This window comes from Coturnix japonica, chromosome 3 (genome assembly GCF_001577835.2).
Source record: "Coturnix japonica isolate 7356 chromosome 3, Coturnix japonica 2.1, whole genome shotgun sequence".
Taxonomy (NCBI): domain Eukaryota; kingdom Metazoa; phylum Chordata; class Aves; order Galliformes; family Phasianidae; genus Coturnix; species Coturnix japonica.
The window spans coordinates 51,414,362-51,426,108 of record NC_029518.1 but is presented as its reverse complement, the minus strand read 5'-3'; the positions used below and the strand labels follow the sequence as shown (position 1 = coordinate 51,426,108).

Genomic DNA, 11,747 nt, shown 5'->3' with positions numbered 1-11,747 from the left:
CTAGAATGCAACTCAAAATGGAGGCTAACCACAGCACTGCTTGTAGAAAATCTTTAAAATAAACCTGCACTATCACCAAGAATTTTCCCCAGATAGGGAAGGGAGAAAACATTTTCACTTTGAAATTCTGTGGATTTCAGAACAATTCAGGTAGACAGTAATTTTCATTTAACCTTGCCTGCTTAGATAGCATCTAACTGATCTCACCAAGATTTGGATGGTATCTCAAAGGGTATGTCTGAAGTCTTGCTTGCACACCATAAATCTATCCTTGACATCTGTTTTTCTTCTTGAATTTCTTTTACCCATGACTAGAAATATGAAAGCAAGCATGATGTTATGCTCAACTGGCATCTCAGATGCAGTTATCCCGCCCTTGGCTTTTACTCACCTGATGTTTGATATCAACATAATTATGTCTTTTTTTTTCTTTTTTTTTCTTTCTTTCTTTCTTTTTTTTTTTTTTTTTTTTTTTTTTTTTTCCAGGATATAATCAGTCATCGAATATTAGAAAATACAGCACTGTGGTAATTATAACTGTGATATATTAGAAACAAAAAAGATTATGTAAACATTTGTCTGTATAGTAACTTGTTGCTTAAACATAATTTCAGGAAAGCATTTCTATAGTAAAGTGACCTTGCAGCTTAACATATGTCTGCACCATGCTAAGGAAGAGACATTTCAGATAGAGAGAAAGTTAGGCAAGTGCATAGGTGTTTTTTGAAATGGAGACTTCAAGCACAATTGTGAGAAGGGGATGTTGTAAGAAATCAGGGTGAGGACAGTATATGCTGTACCCTGTGATGTGTCTCTGGAGAAGTATAGTTCCACTATGTTCCTACACAGTCCTATAGATTCCACTCTGACAGCACCATAGTGAAAAACTCAGTTAGCAAAAAGGAGGAAAAATAAAGCAAAAGTTTTTCTTACCACTCAACCAGGACCCGTTTGGCAGAATGTAGTACAGCAGTTCAGATACTTGGGAAGTCAAGCTAGAGGTGCCATATGCAATACCATATTTTCCAGCAAATGTTTCCATATTTTTAAATTTGGATTGTCATTGAGATGATTTTGATTAGTTATTAATCAAACTTATTTACAAAATTCAATGTCCGTAGTTAATTTATGAGTAGCTTTTGGCACACTTCTAACAGCTGTAATGGCTGTACAGTGTATATGGTGTATTTCTATTTCCTGACTGGATGAGGGGAATGAGATTTCCACTGCAAATATTTTTTGTAGGACTTCAGAATTTGCTTTTCCCAAGTATTTAAAAATATTTTGAATACTGTTTCCATGAGCATTCTTGTTTTTGTGAACACAAAGTCAACACAGTTGAAATGAAGAGTTTAAAATTTTAAAGGAAAAATAAAGCATTTCTTTTTTAGTTCAAGCATCCCGCTTGACCTGAAAGTCACTTTAATCCTAGTTCTAAGGTTTCATAGAGAAGTACACAGCCACAGGCACGTTCATGCATTACTTGTGTTCATGGAAGCATTAATTGAATTTCCAAAGTCCTATCTCAGCACTTGCTCTGTGCAGTAGGAAGGATTCTTTGAAAGTGTCTCTTGCTGTTCATCCCAGATCCTTGTGGCAAATGGTTTTATATAGGAGCAGGAGGGGATTTCAGGTTGATAATCAGCTGTAGGAATGACTCTGTAGTGTGAAAGGCTTTGAACTGAACAAAAAGAAATAAAATAGTTTTGGGTCTAAACTGGTGTTCAAAAGCATTTTTGCTTTGGGTTCCTGAAAGAGGAAATACTTTCCCTATACTGTAAGTGATACTACCAGCAAGAGATAGCCCTAGAGCTTTTTTGATTATTATTATTATTATTATTTTAAATAATTGGCTGACATTCAAACAGTCAACCTTTGGCACAGAACTCTCACAAAAAATGCCACCCTAAAGCTTTTGTTAGAGGTGGCTTTTCTAAAATGCCCGTGATGCAGATATTTAAACCTCACTAAATGCAGACTGCACCTACATTTGCTTCTGTGACAGGATAGGATGGTTTTCCTCCCCATAGGTCAAGTTAGATCTCTGTCACGCTCCTGTCAGTCACTGTGCACAGAGACATGAAGGAAGCCTAGCACTGCAGCATTTAGCTGTTAGTTAGAACTTAACCAGCATTTCTACTTGGTATTTGCTAGAAGTGGTCAAGATGAGCTTTCCACTCACTTTATTTGGGTCTTGGCGTCTGTCCGACCATAACCCCTGCACGGGACTGAAATGATCTAAAGCTCAGGCTCAGCTTGGCTAGGTTTCTAGGGGTTTTACAATTGAATTTTTCTTTTGTTTGTGCAACATTTCCAAGAAATACTTTACCATACATATATATGTTTCAGCATAGCTGTCTGTCAATTTTCATGGCAAAAAGAAATGTATTTGGAAACTGGAGAATAGTAATAGTGGAGTTGTTTTTAAAGGAATCACCCTACACCATTCTGGGCCAAAAGCTTTTATTAAAGTTTTATGAAAATCCTCCCTGTTTTTTACATTCCAATGGAGTCTATTAGCTTTGCAAGTTTTGATGATCTAGCAGGTATAAGCACTTCTCACATTAAACGCAGTGTTGACAAAGGAAATTCACTAGCAAAGGTTTCATTAACTGGGGATTATCCTGAAACCTTTTCCCAGAATTGCCAATAAATGGAGCCCTAATCCAAAATTTGGCCTTAAATTCAAGTGCAACTAATATAATTTTGTGTTTGGTTTAAAATTACCTGTGGTTATTTTCTCGTTTTTGCAATATACAGCATTATGTAATCTGGACGCTCAAAGAGCATTGTTCCTATGATGAAAAAGCAAACTTAAATCCTGTGTATGAAAGAAACTGCAGCTTAACTTGAATTTTGAAGGAGTCCTGTGAATAGAGAGCTCTGTTCTGCAAAGACAGAATTAACTACTTCCTTCAATTTAGCAATGGGCATGCTGGGCAGGCAGGGCCTGGTCCTGAGGTGAGGGGTCCTGAAGTGACACATTGACAATGTGCTACCACTGCTTGGACATGAGAATGTGCCCTCCCAGTGCTGACCAGAGCTTATCTTAGGAAAAGGTAAAGGTGGGCTGGAGTCAGGAAGGTACCCACAATGCTGGGGATTTGAAATCCTTTGGAGCATGCAGGAGCTTTGGGCCAGGGGAAATCTGGCGCCATTGTGAGCAATAGGAGCTTTGCCACTGACATAAGTAGTCTGAGGATCTTGCCAAACTTGGTACAAAATAATGTAATACCCTCCTTCTAATCTCCCTTGTGACACTGCAGATATCTTACAGAATCTCCTGGTTTACTCTCCTCAAGCATGCAGAGGGGCCACAGCAGCTCCTTGAACGAAGAAAGTCCTGTCTAGAAAAAAAGGAATTTGAACTTTATGCACTGTGTGCGTGTGAAGCAATCATGTGACGTTTTTCTGTTTGTACAGTGCTCTGGCCTTTTTTCATTCTGTATCTAAGGAAAAAAATGTGACATCAGGTTAGGGGGTCTATGGTCAGGGAGGCATTTGGGCTCCGGCCATGGTACTATGATCTCCATTGACAGAGGAGGAGATCCCTGGCCTGGAAAAGCAACAAGAGTCACATCCAAATCTCCTAAACTCAGTAGGAATCTCTCCAAGGATCGAATAGGTTCAGGGTTTATAACATAGCCTGTTAAGATTAAGTTTTTGAAACTACCTAAGGGAACTGAGTATAGCTTTCTATTAAAATTAATGGGAATTGGATATTTAAATTCCTTAGACATCTTTGAAAGTCTTACCTCTAAGTGGCATATAAAGATCTAATGTAACTTCCATTACACCTAATTTACAGTTTATAGGTAAGATGATGTAAACTCTGGGTTTGTTTCAGAATTAAGTTCCTTTATTTATAGCCCCCAAAGCTAAGCCACTGTTTAGTGTTCTATGAAAACTAACCAAATATTTTGTAGTAGCAAGCACTGTGGATACAGTTAGTGCTTAGACTTGCATTTTATCTGAGTCAAGAAGACTGCAGTATCTCATGAAGAGAACTTGGGTGGACTCATAAATCTGAAGTCTCTGGTTATCTTTTTAAAAAGGGATTTGGAACTCATATCACCCTATGCTTTCTTAATGGTTTTGCATAAACAATGAAGTACTTCAGGAAAATCACAAATGGCTCTTCTGTCAACAGACGGCTTCATTTTCTCTCCCAGATTAGGGTGGTCTGAAGCTATCAGCAGCTGATCTGACAAAGTAAATCTGAAACAAATTGCTGTTGCTATAATCTTTTCTTGGCATGAGGTGCTGCACAGGAGAGAAAGCAAATATTGTTGCATAACTAAATTGGTTGGCTTGTGGTTCATTAGATTGAATTAAAGAGTGTTTGGTTTGCTGCAATTCATATCTATCTATCTATCTATCTATCTATCTATCTATCTATCTATCTATCTATCTATCTATCTATCTACCTATCTATCTATCTGTCTGTCTACCTACCTACCTACCTACCTACCTACCTACCTACCTGAAATCACTTGGGATGTATTACTTTGCTCTCAGAATAGTGTAAGAGAAGCCATCTCCCTACACGTCTTGATTTTAAGGTTAGACCTATGGCTGTAAAATGAAGTTCTGAGTTTTACCTTCTGGATGTTTTTGAGTTTGAGTAGACATTTTCAATTCTTTATATTTTTCCTGAGACTACTATTTTATTTGAGGTTAAAATTGTAACGGAAAAAACTGTTAGTCATGGCAGCAGCTTACAGTAGCATGGTGAAGGCAATTCTTGGCTGCTTGTAGATCTGGAAGATCTGTAAAGTCAGTGACCAGCACATTGTTGCTCACTTCCAGCAGCCTCTGCTTCCCCTTGCATGGATGGAGCCACTCAGTTTGATAAAGCAAGAAGCAGCCCAAAGGCTTCACCTGTGATTTGTAGTTCAGTCCCTGTGTATATTGCCATTTCAGGGACTGGAGATTGAAGTTTCATTGACTCCATCCTGGGACACCTCCAAATACCAGTAGGCATCATTTTTCTGAACAGTTCTTAAGGAAAGTGGAGATGATATGAGGAAGAATGCCATTTCTTGCAGTTTGAACAAAGATTGCTTTGTTCTTAATTTAAGCTGCTGTAGGAAGTGCCACCAAAGTAGGTGGCACCCTGAGCCTGCACCATGCTCTGACTTGAGGCAGCAAAGGGAATAATGATGGAGGTTTCACAGGCCCACACCACAGAGGGTGGCACACTGAGGATGCCCCTCTCCTTGCCTCAAAACCTACCCTCTTCTCTTGCCCCTTCAATTATCATGTGCATGATTGTCTGCAGGACTAACAAACTGGCTGAACTGGTCTGGAATTTTTTTTCTCTATTGGCAGTAAAAGGCCACAAGTGGAAGAGAGGGCTCCTCTGCTACATCTTAGTGAAATATCAAAAGGAGCTGGGCAAATTGAAATGATTTTTCTTTCCTAGCAGAATGAAAGAGCTGAAAGATTTTAAAGCCTAATTGCATCAAAGGAAGGAAATTAATATTTCCTTAAAGGAATTCAGGTTGCTGAAAAATTCAGGCCCAGCTCAGACACAAGTATGTTTTATATTAAACCCTGAACATCCAGCTAGTATAATATTTCCTGAAGTTTCATCCATCATGCTACTGGTTTCTGCAGGGAAGGAAACATAACCTTCCCTTGTTATGTCTCAGGGAAAGTAAATAATATTGTTAAGAAGCTTGTCATATCACAAGTGCCTAATTTGGGAGGCCTGGGGGGCTGCTAAGTTTGCAGTCTTCATTAAACAAGCTGCTATGCCCTGAGGTAGCAAATGTTGAGGGATATCTGCAAATTATATAGGTGCAGGCTGACTTGCATCCCTGTACCACCAAACAGTAAAATGGTGTCCCCAGAGAAGCCAAGAAAGTAGCATGAAGACGCATGGGCAAAGCTACAAAGCTAATAGAAATGTAGTTGAAACAGTTCCCAGTTTTCTCTCCTGCCTGGGGGAAAAGCAGGAGGGTTTGGTAGAAGCCCTGCATGTTGTGAAGACAGGCAGAGACCTGGGGGTGTTGGTGCATGATGAGGAGACACCATTTGGTGTCTGGTTCCACCAGAAAAAAGCATGGTGGAACGTGATCTTTCTGAAGAGCTTTGAAAGCTTGGACCCCTCTGCTGTGCTGGGGACATGTGCTTGTCTCTGGTCCTGGCTCCTGTGAGCAGAGGTTAATGACAGTGAAATGGAGGAGATTCTCCTCCATTCCAGCCCTCAGCCAACACAGGAATGAACTTAAAGATATATTTCCTTCCACCTTGGCAAATTCTCCGAATGCCACACTCCAACAACATTCTGAAGAGCATTTCTTGTCCTCACTCTTAAGCCGTTGTGTTTTTAATGTAATAATTAGGAAACGTAATGATAGTAAGTAGCGGAACTGAGTAGCAGATCACATTGTTATAGGAGTCCAAGTCTGTCCTCTCCCAGGTGTATGTTCTGACTGCTGGTCTCAATGGCAGGGCTTTGCTGATCCCTTCTTCAGTAGACAGCTGAAGCCAGTCTATGAAAATTCAAAAGGGTGGACAAGGACCATCACTCTGGGTGCTGTAGAGACCAGGAGAAGCAAAGCTGGAACAACTTTTTCATATAGTAGGTATATAGCATTTTTTAAGCATAAATTCAGAGGAATGAAGCAGTAGCTGTATCAGATTCTCTGCGCTGTGCAGGGGCTGATCTACTGTCCTCTGAGATGGTCAGGTCCTGCAGAGTAGTCTTGGCTGTCGCACCAGTGTCATTGACACTGGTGCCAAGCTGATCAACACTGCTGAGGAAAAACTGTTTGAGATGTGTGCAGAAAAAGTTATCCAGATACCTGAGGAATCTTACTATGGTGGGAGACATAGCCACATCAAGGTCTTAATGATAAAGCAAATTTTCACTACAGTGGCAGAAAATGCCCTTTCTTGTCCTTCCCACTAAAAATGTTTTTTAAATCTTAAGAGCATGCTTTTTAAAAAAATATATTTTCTGATTAAAAGTCTTAGAGAGGAAAAAACAATCTGAAAACAACAAACAGTGTTATTTATTTTGAAATTAAATTTTATATTAAGGAAAGAAAGGAAAACTTCTATCCGGGTATTTGACATATTTGTGTGACCAAAAATTGGAAGTCATGGGGAAAATTAGAATTAAGAGCTTGTATAAACACCTCCTTAAAAACAGAGTGGAAAATAAATGATTAATCCTACTAAATTGATTTTCATGTCCTAATTTATAACTTCTATAATTTAGTAGCAACTGTGTTTATTGCTAATGAACCACCAAAATGTCAGGGTTGTATGGAAGAACTGCCACAAATCATGACTTCTAGGATAAGCTTAGAAAAGTCTTCATTCAGTTAAATTCACATCAGAATTAGGGATGTAGAGAGGCTCAATGAGACATTAGTGAGGTCCTTAATAGAGATACTGTAAAGGACGTCTACTCAAGATCTAGTTGGACATACAAGCCAAACAAGAGATGGACAGAGGCACTAAATAAACAACATACTGTCAAGTTGTTTCTTTGTCCAATTATGGTTTCTCATTAGTGCCTTCCTGACCTGTGATCAAGGGAGGATAATGACCTGAAGAGTTTCTCTGTAATTTTTTTGGAATAATCTTTTAAAAACAGATGACTTGGAAAATTTTGCTATTATCATGTCCATAAGTATCCATAAAGTTGTATCCATACTTATGTCTATATCAGTTAATATACCTGGTAACTTTAACTGTCATTTCCTGTTGTTTATGTGAGTTTTATATCAGGGCAATTCTTTTGTTAATTTAACTTGGGCAACATAAAACTTCTTGGCAATATCTTCATAATGTTCTTGCTCTAAGGGATTTCTTTTTTTTTTCCAGAAAGACCTTCCATCTTCCTCCCTTATACCACTGAGGGGTGAACAAGAATGATCATTCTTGAATTTTCTCTCCATTCTTCACTGCTTCATGTAACCAGTGGATTTCTGGAAAATAAATTATCTTGTGAAATAAATAATCAAGTGAGTCTTGGCTTGAGCCATACGGAGTCTTCACGCACCATAGGTGCACTTTGATGTTCAGACACTGATGCTACATTCAGGAATTGTGGGAAGGGATAAAGTCTAGGATCTTGCCACTACATTGTTGCCTAGTGCAGGCCTGAGCAGATGTTTAATTTTGGATGTCCAGGTGGTTGTCATCTGGCTCTGCTACTTCTTTGTTTATCAACTACCTTTATAGCATTTGATAGGCAACCAGTATGTGGTATAATTCATCCTGGAAGCCTACCTGTCAAGATCCCACAGAAATAATCATAGAGTCATAGGCTGCCAGAGTTGAGTATGTCTTTACATGCTAACAGCATCAAGGCTTCTACAGAACTTAGACTTCTGTGTTTAAGCATCTGTCTGTGTGTGGGCTAAGTGTCTGAGTCCTGTTCTAGTCAACAGACAACTTGTCAGTATAGTCTGTGAAGCCTAAACACATCAAGTTGACAAGTCACTGAATTCACCTGTCCATGCATGGGTACCTGATACCATATAAGATGCCCCAGGATGTTCTGCCTGACCTCCTGCCAGTTTAGAAAATCAAGAGCCTTCTGTGGGGCATGTGTCATTTTTGCCTGCCCTATGGCAGTGTTTTAGATACTCTACAATATATCAAATAGCACAGGACACCTAACTGCAAGCAAGCATTCTAAGCACCTAGTTTTAATTGAGGTTAAATGCCTTTAGACACAGTTGGAAATCTCACTTAGCTACAATGCAAGTTTACATACTTGTATGTCCATGTATGAAGATATGTGTCTTCATGCTAAGCTGAATCTCACTCTATAAATCACAGGTTGATTGAAGAAAATGATATGAATATATGCTAAATCAGAGAACTAGACCATCCTAGCTACCACTCACATAAAGGCTTCAAAAGAGTGTGTAGGTGTAGCCAAAATTTCCAGTAGGTTATTTGTTATGTTCAAGATTTAAACTGCCCAGATTTAGTTTCAGAGCTGGATGATATTTTGTCCATAGAGAGAAAACACAGAAATGTTACTATTAGCTAGACTAACTATTGCTTTACATTAATTTTATTTTATTAAAACTCAAAAGAATTGCATTTGCAGCTGAAAAACATGAGTTGAAACTGGATTATTCTAATTAACACTTATTTCAGAGAAATGCCACCCACCAGTTTTTCTGAACATGATGAAAAATCAATTTATCAATGCTTACATTAAGTATAATACCAAGTCCGTAGCAACTTCACTTCATGTAATTATCTAACTTTGGTTGAATATTGAATGTGTTGGAAAACTCAGATGTGGTTCAACCATCTGGCACCATATCATACATTTTAAAGATGTATTTAAGACTTTCTGCATCTGGAATAACACCTCTGTGCTCTGATCTTTGTTTCAGTTCAATCACATTATTTTCTTATGAGGCCAGAGTTACCATCACTAATTAGGTCTTGCATTTTGTTTTACTAGATTATCTGGTTTTTAACTATAAGTGATCCTTGACCAGACAACAATATTTGAATACTTGGATTAAGTTGTTATCTGAGTAAATCCATGCCAATTTTCAGACAAAACTGAGTAAGTTTTCCACTTTCCCAAAAATTTAGAAAGCAGTGGTTTTTGATTTTCCCATATTCCATGAACACCAGTTTGAAAGGTTGCTTGTAAAATGTTCACCATCACCTGTTAATGCTGAATTCTCACCCCTTCCTGGATTCCTTTCTGGATTCCAGCCTGCAGCAGAGGGTACAAGAGTTTCTTCCAGGAGATCTCTCAATTAAACAGACAATAGCAATTAGCAGTTTTTCATGTCTCAGCTTCACAATTTTGAACCCACTACTGCTGTTCTTTGTACTGTGCCTAGTGCTGTCTGAGTGCATAAGCTATGCTCAAGAGCACCTACTCAGCTGCAGGGATAATGCGGAGTTGAGGTCACATCCTGCATTGATTCAAACAGTGATGATGCTTATGCAAGAGCTAAACTTTCTATATGGTCCATAGAAAAGGGCATTTGTACCTGGCTGGGAGCTTAAACACAGGACCACCAGGAACTCTGTGATCCATAATGAGCTGTATATGCTGAGTTTAGAGGCTGCCAGTCCTGAAGGGCCGCTGCAACTGCTTGAGTCATGCCCATGGATTTTGGAGGGATTAAACTTTTCAGCCCGGCTTGTACACCACAGGAAGAAATCTGAATTTCACTCTTTGCCTTTTGCGCAGAATCTCCTTTATGAGATTACAGAATGTGTGCACAGCAGAGAAACACTAGTAATTCCACTGACAGATGTTTTCCAGGCACAGTGTAACTGACCAACGTCACCAGCCGTAGCTCAAGTACCACATCACCAAAACAATATACTTCAAACATGTGTTTAAGTGTGTTTTAGACTTAAATTGTGACTGACTTTTGAGGTACTATCTCCATTTTGTTGATACTGAAAGAAGTAGGGGAAGTAGCAGGTCTGTGAATACCACAAATTCTGTTCTGAGATAAAAATGCTACTTTGGCAGTATTCAAGCTATTTTTTCCTTCATTGGATGTATTATATTGGTTTTATTTTGCCTCAAACAGCAGAATTTATTATGCTACAGTTTTATAGAGGCCAAATTCACTTTTCTGTACAAAGTAGAGTAACTCCTAGTAAATAATGCTTTTGATATTATTAAAATAACTATCCTTTTAGATAAAAATTTTCAATCAAATTTGTGACAATCCTTAAAAATAAATTACTTTTTAATTTATATTTGGTTTAGCATTAGAATATACCCCAGGAAGAAAAAGAAAAAGAAAAAGAAAAAGAAAAAGAAAAAGAAAAAGAAAAAGAAAAAGAAAAAGAAAAAGAAAAAGAAAAAGAAAGGAAAAAGGAAAGAAAGGGAAAAATAGGAGAAAAAAGGTGAAAAATGCAGGAAAAGAGAAAGGGAATAGTGAAGGAAAGGGTAAAGGATAAATGTGAAAAGGAAAGCGAAGTAGAAGGAAAGGAAAGAAGGAAAGAGAAAGTTAAGGAAAGGAAATGGAATAAAGGATAAGCGGAATGGAACGGAACGAGTTAAAGGGTAAAGGAAAGGAATAGGAAAGGACATAGTGAAAGGTAAAGGTAAAGGAGAGGAAAGGAAAAGTGATAGAAGGGAAAGTAGAGAGGAGAGGAGAGGAGAGGAGGAGGAGATGGAAAGGAAGGAAAGGAAAGGAAAGGGAAAGAAGGGAAGAGGAATATGGAAAGATAAGGGAAAGGAAAGGAAAGAAAGGAAAGGAAGGAATAGGGAAAGTAAAGACAAGGAAAGGTATAAAGGAACATGAAAGAAAGGAAAGGAAGAGAAAGGAAATGGAAAGGAATAGTGAAAGGTGTAAAAGGAATAGGAAAAGAAAGGAAAGCAAAGGTAAGTATGAAAGGAAAGGAAATGAAAGTATAAATAATAGGAAAGCGGAAGAAGTGATAAGGGAAAGGACAAAGGAAAGAGAGAGTAAGGGTGAGCAGAATAAGTGAGAGGAAATGGAGAGTGAATAGGGAGGAAGGAGAGAAAGAGAGGAAAGGAGAGGAAGGGAGAGGAGGAGAGGGAACAGGGAAGGAAGGGAGAGGGAAGAGTGAGAGGGAAGGAAGAGGAGAGATGGAGGTAGGAGAAGGAGTAGAATAAATGGTAGGAGTGAATAGGGATGAGTGGATATCATGGAGAGCTGAGAGGGAAATGGGAGAAGGAGAGAAAGTGAGAAGATAAGGAGAGGAAAGGAGAGGAAAGGGAAGGAAAGGGAGGAAAGGGAAGGAAAAGGGAAGTG

The 11,747-nt window shown here is 38.6% G+C and overlaps 1 long non-coding RNA gene across 3 annotated transcripts in view; it reads left to right on the top strand.

Moving 5' to 3' along the window:
• Positions 1-10,764, top strand: part of LOC107311766 — a 29,050-nt gene extending 18,286 nt beyond the window's left edge. For all 3 annotated transcript variants that reach the window (XR_004306688.1, XR_001554237.2, XR_001554235.2), the window contains one exon: positions 7,843-10,764. This is a non-coding gene — a long non-coding RNA (uncharacterized LOC107311766). The remainder of the gene's footprint in view (positions 1-7,842) is intronic.
• Positions 10,765-11,747: the final 983 nt, after the last annotated feature.